At 35.1% G+C, this 9,299-nt stretch overlaps 1 long non-coding RNA gene across 1 annotated transcript; it reads left to right on the forward strand.

The window, feature by feature from the left end:
• Positions 1-2,801: 2,801 nt before the first annotated feature.
• On the forward strand, positions 2,802-3,453 carry LOC133867025 (uncharacterized). The gene is made up of 2 exons (XR_009899974.1): positions 2,802-2,939; positions 3,190-3,453. It is a non-coding gene; the product is annotated as an uncharacterized LOC133867025 (long non-coding RNA).
• The last annotated feature ends 5,846 nt before the right edge of the window (positions 3,454-9,299 follow it).

Raw genomic sequence — 9,299 nt, forward strand, 5'->3', positions numbered from 1 at the left:
AGGTAGTGGCGTTTGAACATGATCTTAATATGCGTAGACAACTTGGGTTTCATAAGTTTCGTAACCCTAATCGCCTCTATTGTCCGAACATCAGTCCTTATAATTGGTTTCCGCACATCTCTCTACCCAAGAGCACGTATGCCACAATGTCAAAACTTCACAACAAATAGGGGTTCTCGAGTTTTCATAAATAACTTCTTGTCCGGACATTTCTTCAACCTAAGAGGGTGTGTCCACAACCGTCTTTGGACAGTTCAAGGAACAATAAAACTTCCTGGATTGCTCCTGTCTGGACATCTTCTTCACTTGTACTTATAATTCTTCAGTAGTTCTTCAAAGTCTTCAGCTGCAACCTCAAGTACAATTCTACCCCAATCCCCAATAACATAAACAAAAATGTTTTGGACACCGAATGAGCCAATCATAAAAACTAACATCGTTGATGTGTGTTTTAATTTAGATATAATGACAGCGACGACAATGGAGTTGATGCTGATATTTATTATTAATGAGCACCACTGTCATTGCTAATGGTAAAAGCTTGTCACTAATAGCTTGCCACTTCAACCCATGAGCAGAAAAAATTCATGCCAGGTTATTAGCGACGACATGTTTGTCATGGTGGTTATTATTATTATTTTTTTTCTAACATTAGCAACGTCTATCAGCGTTGACCTAAATTTCATTGTTAATAGTCGCTTATTAGCGACGACTCTCAAAAGTTGACGCTTATAAGCACTTGTCAGGGATGAATTTTGAGTCACCGCTAATAAGGTTGTCACTCATGATGATATTTCTTTAAGTGATGGCTGCATTTTCGTCAAATAACTAAAAGAGTTGAACTCGTCGTCTAAGTCATCTTCCTTGTTGTTTTAACCTAAATCTGAAACTTTGAAACACACAAACAGTGAATGAGATTTCAAGAAAGTAAAATACAGAGACTGAAGCTCGTCATTTTACTTATTCTTTGTCGGTAATGTTGATTGCCCCTGATGAGTGGCAAATGGTGGGCATCTAAGGAATTTATACTGGGGTAAAATAAATTTGGGGGCGGAAGGGGGGCATTTGACACCTCTTGAACTCCCTCCCGGCCTCCACCCGTAAATTAGTCCCCTAAACGTTTTAAAAATTCCCTCAAAATTATAGGTTTGTAAGGAATAAACCCTTAAATTTTTGTTTTTACCCCCTTAAAAAGTTTTAATTTTAGTTTTGCCTTGCATTTGTTGATATTATCAGGAGCTGCTCAATTAACTTATTTATTTCTTATATAAAGTAATTGCCGGCCTTCATATAGTAAGCCAGCGCCGCCACCGGTGTTTCCATAAATAAGGTGTACGTTGCTCTGAGATGGTAGCATTAATAAAGTTGCTTAATTATACATGTGAAGAGGCCGGAACTAATGGTGAGGAAAATAACTTAATTAGTTCTATATGCCACACACGGCTTTGGGAATTTAGCGATGTCTTTCGCTGTTATGTTGTATGTATTTTGAGTTTTCCTTTCCTTGCAGTAGAATATATATCTACGTGCTTTGATGTCATATTTGCACAATAAAAGTGAGCTCACAAAAACTCAAGTGTATTTGCTTATGCATGGGATGTGGCGATCGATCGACAGTCCAATACAATGGGAGTGGGACTGGCTGCCTGAGATCATACGGGGCAGGTGCGGGGGTCAAGATGCCTCTTTCAACCGTATATAACCGACCTAGTGACAGCGGAAGCTTTAGCAGCAAAATATGGGGTGGAATTCTGCAAAGAGTTGGGTTTTCAGGTCATAGTAATGCAGGGTGATGCTCATGAGATTGTAGGGGCTCTCTGTAATACTCCGGTCTCATATTGAAAAAAGATGAATAGCTCATATAGAGTGAATGGTTTATAAAGATATTATGAGTGCTAAGACCCACATTGCATAGTTATTAAGTAAAACTAGGTTTTATAAGAAATTTTAAAAAAACTCCAAATCGATTAATCATTTTAAAGTGAGAGCTAAATGTAACTAGCACTTTTTCTTGAGTTGTTACACTGTTAGTCACGAGAATTTTGGTTCTCGGAAATATGGGAACTTGATCCACGAAGCTAAGACCCTCTTAGCTACGCTCCAGGTGTGGTCAGTTACTCATGTGCGGAGAGAAGGAAATCAAGTGGCTCACCTACTTGCTCGAAGGGCAGCTATTCACCATCTGAACCAGTCATGGGTCAAGTCTAGTCTACCGTTTATTGTTGACACTGTTTGTAATGACCAATGTAATTCCAGTTAATCTATAACTGTGAAAGCACGTTTCAGGAAAAAATTAAAAAAAAAAAAAAAAAAAAAAAAATTAGAATCAAAGTTCTCCCAAATATATTGGACTTAGTTAAATATTATTATATTCTATATTTTAACCCATTTTAACAAATAAAATTTACAATTAATTAACAAATATTAAATTATAAAAAAATACTCTTAACAATTAGTGAACATTTTAACCACCTTCCTTGTCATACTTAATAGTCTTTCATTACATATTTGTTTAGAAATTTTATTGAAGTTTCTTGTCTCTTGCGTTAAATTCCACAACGCAGCTTTCCCGTCATGCCCGGCCATATCGATCTATCGATATATAAATTAGTTTCGATGGAGTTGATCATATATGAATTCATTTTTTCAACAATTAGTCATCAATTCCTACAATTAAAAGACAAAAAAGTTGACTGTGGGTCAAAATGACTTTCTCTCTCTTCATGACTCACTACATTTTTTTTTTTGGTCAACACGGCTTTCACCCATGCACCCTATTTGTTTAAAATGAGGCCATTGAAGGTGTGAAAAAGGTCATGGTTTCTCCAATCTCCAAAGGATCAAAAGATTCATGGGTTTCTCTATCTTATTTCGCCCTCTCATTCTGATCATATTCATTGCCTCCATCTTTACCATGCAGCTATCTCATGTTAACGCAGGTTCGTGTCCTCTAACTTTCATACCTCTTATTCCAAGTCACACCATTTTTTTATCTCTCTTTTTTTTCTTTTTTTTTTTCTTTTTTTTTTCTCCCTAAAAATGCTTTATCTAGTGAGTGTAATCTGCATCTGAATTATTTTTAGGGAATATATATATATGCCAACATATTAGTTTTGAAGCTGGAGAAATGATTGAAATTTGAGTTCAAACTGAATCTGAATATGGATTCAAATTATGGGCTTTTTGTAGGTAGACCCCTGCCAAACCCACCGCCTGCTCCCTCTAGAGCCAAGCCGCAGCATGCGATTAGACCAGGGGGACCACCTCAAGCATAAAATAAGAGTCTGAGTTCCTAATGTTTGTATAAACTTTATATTATATCTTTTAGAGGATTGATTTCTCTTGCTTTTTCAAATTTTTATGATTTCCTAATTCCGATGTTAATTATCATGTTGATGGTTTAATTTTATTTTGATATGGAACGATACAATGGGTCGACTTTTCCTTTTCTTATATCTTCTTTTTCTTCGATTTGAAGCTTTCAAAGAAGGATAGGGATTTTTTACAATTTGAGAGAATTCGGTCAGGTGATTATGATCGAAAGATTATTTATATGACCCACCTGACCGGATAAGTAGTTAGACAACTAAATTTTTATTTGATTAGGCAATTCTCATAAGTGATCTCTCACAATCACCTGCTCGAATTCTCTCAAATTCGAACAAATAGTTGTAAATGATTCAAATCCGAGACGCTTAGCTAGTTTATATTATACATATAGAATTATGGGAAAATAGGATTAAAAGTTATGTTAAAGTAGGAGTTTAATTGCGTAATGTGCTGGGTAAATAAATTTAAAAAGAAAATAGAAGTTTATGATAAATAAATAAAATAAATGCGGTAAAGATATATTTTGCAGAAAATAAATGGAGCACGGAAAGGCTAGTAGGCAATAGACTAAAAGAAGTTATATGTATATAGAAAAGAAAATGAAAACAAAAAGAAAAATAGAGTTCTGTTTTTTATTACCATGTACGTACAAACCCTCTCTTTAAAATGTGCAACTGGCAAAACGACTATGACATTTCATAAACAACATTTTTAAAACCATGCATTTTCAAACCCATGAAAAAACGGTTATGGTTATGGCGTTTTATAAAAAAGAAAAAAGAAAAAAGAAAAAAAAAAAAAAAAAAAGCTCAAAATATAATCTAACCATTTATTTTTAAATTGAAAAATGATGCATGCATCATTGAAATTAGGGATTTCAGTTTTTGCTTGAGAATTTTTAGAAATCTAATTGGTTTAGATGGAATTGTAGGCAGAAAATCAGTGAAATCCTACCTACAATTGAGCTCGATTTGATATGTTTTGCTTGGTTGCTCTGCCTATAGCTAAAAGCCTAATGGCTAATTGGCTTTAGGGGGTGTCCTTTAGGTTTTGGGCCAAGCAAAAGGCCCATTAGGCCCGTAATACAACAATCTGCCGAATTTGAAAAGTGGATAGATTTGTACCCAAAAAAGGTCTAGTTTTTTGGGCTTGTTGGCTCACTCGCTTAACTTGAAACTAGGTACCATTGTCTGTGTTTTGGACTTAACTTTCCAACGACGTAAGTTGTTCAAAGATTGGTAATGCAATTAATTTACAGTGGGCTAAAAACCGAACCATAGGTAGGGGTGGGCAAAACTGTGCAAAACCGCACCAACCCGCATGAACTGCATCGCCCTGCCCTGCACTTAATGGTTTTTAGATTGATATTTGTGGGTACGGTTTGTATTTTTGAGACGAAACTTGAAAATTTGAAATGGTGAAACACACTGAAACTTGAAGGCTGAAACTTTGAAAGGAAAAGAAAGAGACAAAGCCACGTGGGTAACAACTAACCCACTCCAAACGGTGCGTTTGGTCATTTGATAATAAAAGGTTCCTTTGAAAAATCATAAATCATAAATCATTAAAATTTAAAGGGTGTAAATAAGTAAAGGCCGCAACAACAGAATATAAGCCACGTGGATAATCATTAAAGGCTAGGAAGTGGCAAAAACACAACACCCCAAAAAAAAGTCAAAAACCCTTCCCCTTGTTCTTCATCTTCTTCTTTTCTTCCCCTACGCTGCACAGCGCTACAACCTCCCTTTTTCTCCTCTCTTCATACTATGTCGACGCCTAAATTTCACCTCTTCATCTTCTTTCTTCAACGCCGATGATGATTATGCTTTGTTCCGGAACTTCTCAAGCCGGTATGTTTTGGCTTCGAGTCACGTGTCAATGAAATTTTCATCGTCGACTTTAGACTCCGGTAGGGACATGGTAGTGGTTGGCACCCACACCCCCCACAAACCCGCACCCCCTGCCCTGCCCATACCCGCACCGCATGAATTCCACTTATAATATGTGGTTTACGGGTCCAATTTGGCCAACCCGCAGGGGTGAGGGGCGGGGCCAAAAAGGGCGAAAAACTACCCCATGCCCACCCCTAACCATAGGTATACATATTCCCTTTAAACTATTATCTCATTGTCAATGTCTCTTTTAAACTACTAATTAGTACAACCGGTTGCGATTGCGGTTATTTCCTCATAAATGCAACCGCAACCAAGGTACCCGGTTATTCACATTTGATTGTAGTTATTTCCAAATGCCGATTATCCGGTTATTAAAAACTGGTTATTAATCGGGTAACCGGTTTTCATATACTGTTATTTTTTTTTTTTTTTAATCCAACATCCAACCTTTAAATATTGAATGCTAAATAAGTAAATAGTAAATACTACTGATTACGGGTTACTCGAATATATATATAAAGGTTTGGACATCTTGGCTGCTTATTTTGGCAATTCTGCTTACTTTAGCAGTTGTTGCATCCATCATACCAATTAAATACATGGTTCAGTTTTTTTTTTTTTTTTTTTTTTTTTTTTGACATGTCCACATAAGAGGGGAAAAAGGAAGAGGGAATTCGAAATAGTGACTTTCACTTCATGAGGCGTGGTCTCCAGCCGATTAAGCTATCCCTTGAAGACAAATACATGGTTGAGTTGAAAACATTTTATTCAATTGCCATTGGGATCGCTCTGGCAGTTTTCCTCCACAAATGAGATTCATGCAACAACGTCAGGCCTCTAATGTGCTAGCCTTTACAATCAAGAGGATGGCTACTGAGGGAACTTGGATGCCGGCTGTTCATTGTAGCTATTGTGATAGTGTGATGTGCTTTGCTATTTGCCTTATCTTGAACATCAACCCTATTGATGGATCAAATCGTGCAATATTCTCCCTTACACCTATTTTGCTGCTTCTCATTATATAATCAACCCAGTGACAGTGAAAGCTTTAGCAGCAAAATATGGGGTGGAATTTTGCAAAGAGTTAGGTTTTCAGGCCATAGTAATGGAGGGTGATGCTCACAACCAAGGTATCTAGTTATACGGTAGCGGTTATTTCCTGTTATCCGATTATTAGCGGTTAATAACCCCCGCTTGTCTACCACTACTACCAATTGTATCAATCTCTCCACCTACCATCAAAAAATATTAATGTCTTCACACTAACAAAAATACCCTAAATCTGAAACTTTAAAACACACAAACAATGAATGGGATTGCGAGAAAGTAAAATACAGAGACTGAAGCTCGTTGTTTTCCTTATTCTTTGTTGGTAATATTGATTGACCCTAATGAGTGGCAAAGGGTGGGCATCTAAGGAATTTATACTGGGGTAAAAAAAAATTGGGGGCAGAAGGGGGGGCGTTTGACACCTTTCGGACCCCCTCCCTCCACCCCTCAATTAGTCCCCTAATCGTTTTAAAAATTCCCTCAAAATTATAGGTTTGTATAGAATAAACCCTTTAAATATTTGTTTTTACCCCTTAGAAAGTGTTAATTTTAGTTTTGCCTTGCATTTTTTGATATTATGATTCTACCCCATGTGGTGCGTGGCTCTAATGTAGATATTCAGACAAATAATGTGAAAGATACATCAACTTGTTGGAATTAGAAAATATGCCAATGATTTTAAACTGCGTTAATAATTATGGAGTATGTTTTAATTTTTTATTTATATAAAAAAATCTCTATAAAATCCTCCATGTTATGAATGCATTCATGCATTTGGTGGGATGACCATTTAGTTCCATCTCTTGGAATTCTCCACATTCATGTCATCTTTTAGAATTCCATAACATTCATGTAATACATTGATGTACCTTTTTAATTCATGTACCACCATTTCATTTTCCTTAACCTCTCATTATGATTCCATGTCTATAAAAGGGAATATTGAGTTGTATGTAAGGACATACAATAATAGACAAAAATCATGCATAGTTCCTGAAGAACTAGATTCACATATTGCAATCTCTTTATATTATCTTGTTATTTTCTTTGATTTTACAATACGTTATCAGCACGAAGCTCTAGCCAGTTGTTGTGTTCTTTTGATCTTCAGCATCAAAAGCTATCCGTGGGATATTCTTAAATCATTGTAAGTCTCTTTAAGATTTAGTAATCTTACTATCTATTTTGTTAATTAACATTCAAACATATACTTAGAAATTTTTAGAGTTTTAAGAATCATATTATAACATATGAATCTTATGATCCATGTGAGATTAACATGAACTAAAATGTTATCATTATAATGCTATAAATATTGATGTTATGAATCTTGGAAATACTATTAAGAATGAAAATCAAGCATCCCAGCAGGATAGCGCTAAAGTAATAATTTTTCTTCGCCATCATCTGCATGATGAATTAAAAAAAAAAATGAGTACTTTATAGTAAAAGATCCCTTGACCTTGTGGAATAATTTAAGGGAGAGAGACGAGTACCAGAAGATAGTTATCTTCCCAAAAAGCTCATTATTGTTGGATGCACCTGAAGTTGCACTATTTAAAATCAACTCACAATTAAAACTGTGCAATGAAAAAGTCACTTATGATGATATATACCATATTTCATGCCTCGAATGTGCTCTTGCAGCAGCAATATCGAGAGCGTAATTTCAAAAGATATTCTGAACTAATATCTTGTCTTCTAGTGGCTGAGCAAAACAACGAGCTATTAATGAAAAATCACCAATCTCGTCCAACGAGTTCTACACCATTTCCTGAAGTAAATGGAACTTTATTTCGTGGTAATAAAGGAAACCGTGATCGTGGACGTGGTAGAAAAAAAATATTTATAGAGGTCAATGTAAACGTACTCATAATTCTTACAAAAAAAAAAATGTTCATTTCCACTAGAAGTGGAACCACACTTAGGCGAAAGAATATAAAAACAAAGGTTTACAGAATAAACCTACAAAGATCTATGAAGATCAATAAATGTTACAAGTGTAGTATGAAAAGACATTTGTCGCGTACCTGTCGTACGCCTAAACATCTGATAGACCTATATCAAGCATTCATAAAAGAGAAAGAAAAATTGATTAAAATGAATTTTGCTAATCACAATAATCATGTAGTAATACATATACGTTTTCATTATGGTATGTTTACGTTGTCAATTTTAATTGTATTTTGTTATTTTGTTTTGATTAATGAAATTTAATATTTATTTTATTTATATATGGAGGTATGGGTCATATTGATGGAATGATTAATTCCAAGATGATTGGTGAAGATTTGTGTCTACTAGACAGTTGTACAACGCACACAATTCTTAGAGATAAAAAAAATATTTTCAATACTTAATATTAAACAAAGCTAGTGTCAACACAATATCAGGTTCATCAAACCTAATTGAAGGCTCTGGAAGAGCGAATATCATATTGCCAAAAGGAAGAAAATTTTATATTGACAATGCTTTGTATTCTTCTAAATCTAGAAGAAATTTAATCAGTTTTAAGGATATTCGTCTAAATGGTTATCATGTTGAAACTACTAATGAAGGCAGTGACGAATATCTTTATATTACTTCAATAATTTCGGGCCAGAAGCTCATATTAGAAAAAATGCTTGCTTTCTCTTCTGGTTTGTATTATACAACAATAAGAACAATTGAATCACATGTTGTGATGCACCAGAAGTGCTCTAATCCAAAGATGTTTATGCTTTGGCATGATCGTCTTGGACATCTGGGAACAATTATGATGCGTCGAATAATTGAGAACTCTCATGGGTATCCATTAAAGAACCAGAAGATTCTTTTACCAAGTGATTATCCTTGTGCTGCATGTTCTCAAGGTAAACTTGTAACAAAGTCATCACTTTCTAAGGTAATTGTTGAATCTCCATCATTTTTACAAAGAATTCAAGGGGATATATGTGGGTTGATTCACCCTCCATGTGGGCCATTTAGATATTTTATGTTTTTAATAGATGCATCAACTAGATGGTCACATGTTTGCCTGCTTTC

The sequence above is a fragment of the Alnus glutinosa genome, chromosome 4 (assembly GCF_958979055.1).
Source record: "Alnus glutinosa chromosome 4, dhAlnGlut1.1, whole genome shotgun sequence".
Classification (NCBI taxonomy): Eukaryota; Viridiplantae; Streptophyta; class Magnoliopsida; order Fagales; family Betulaceae; genus Alnus; species Alnus glutinosa.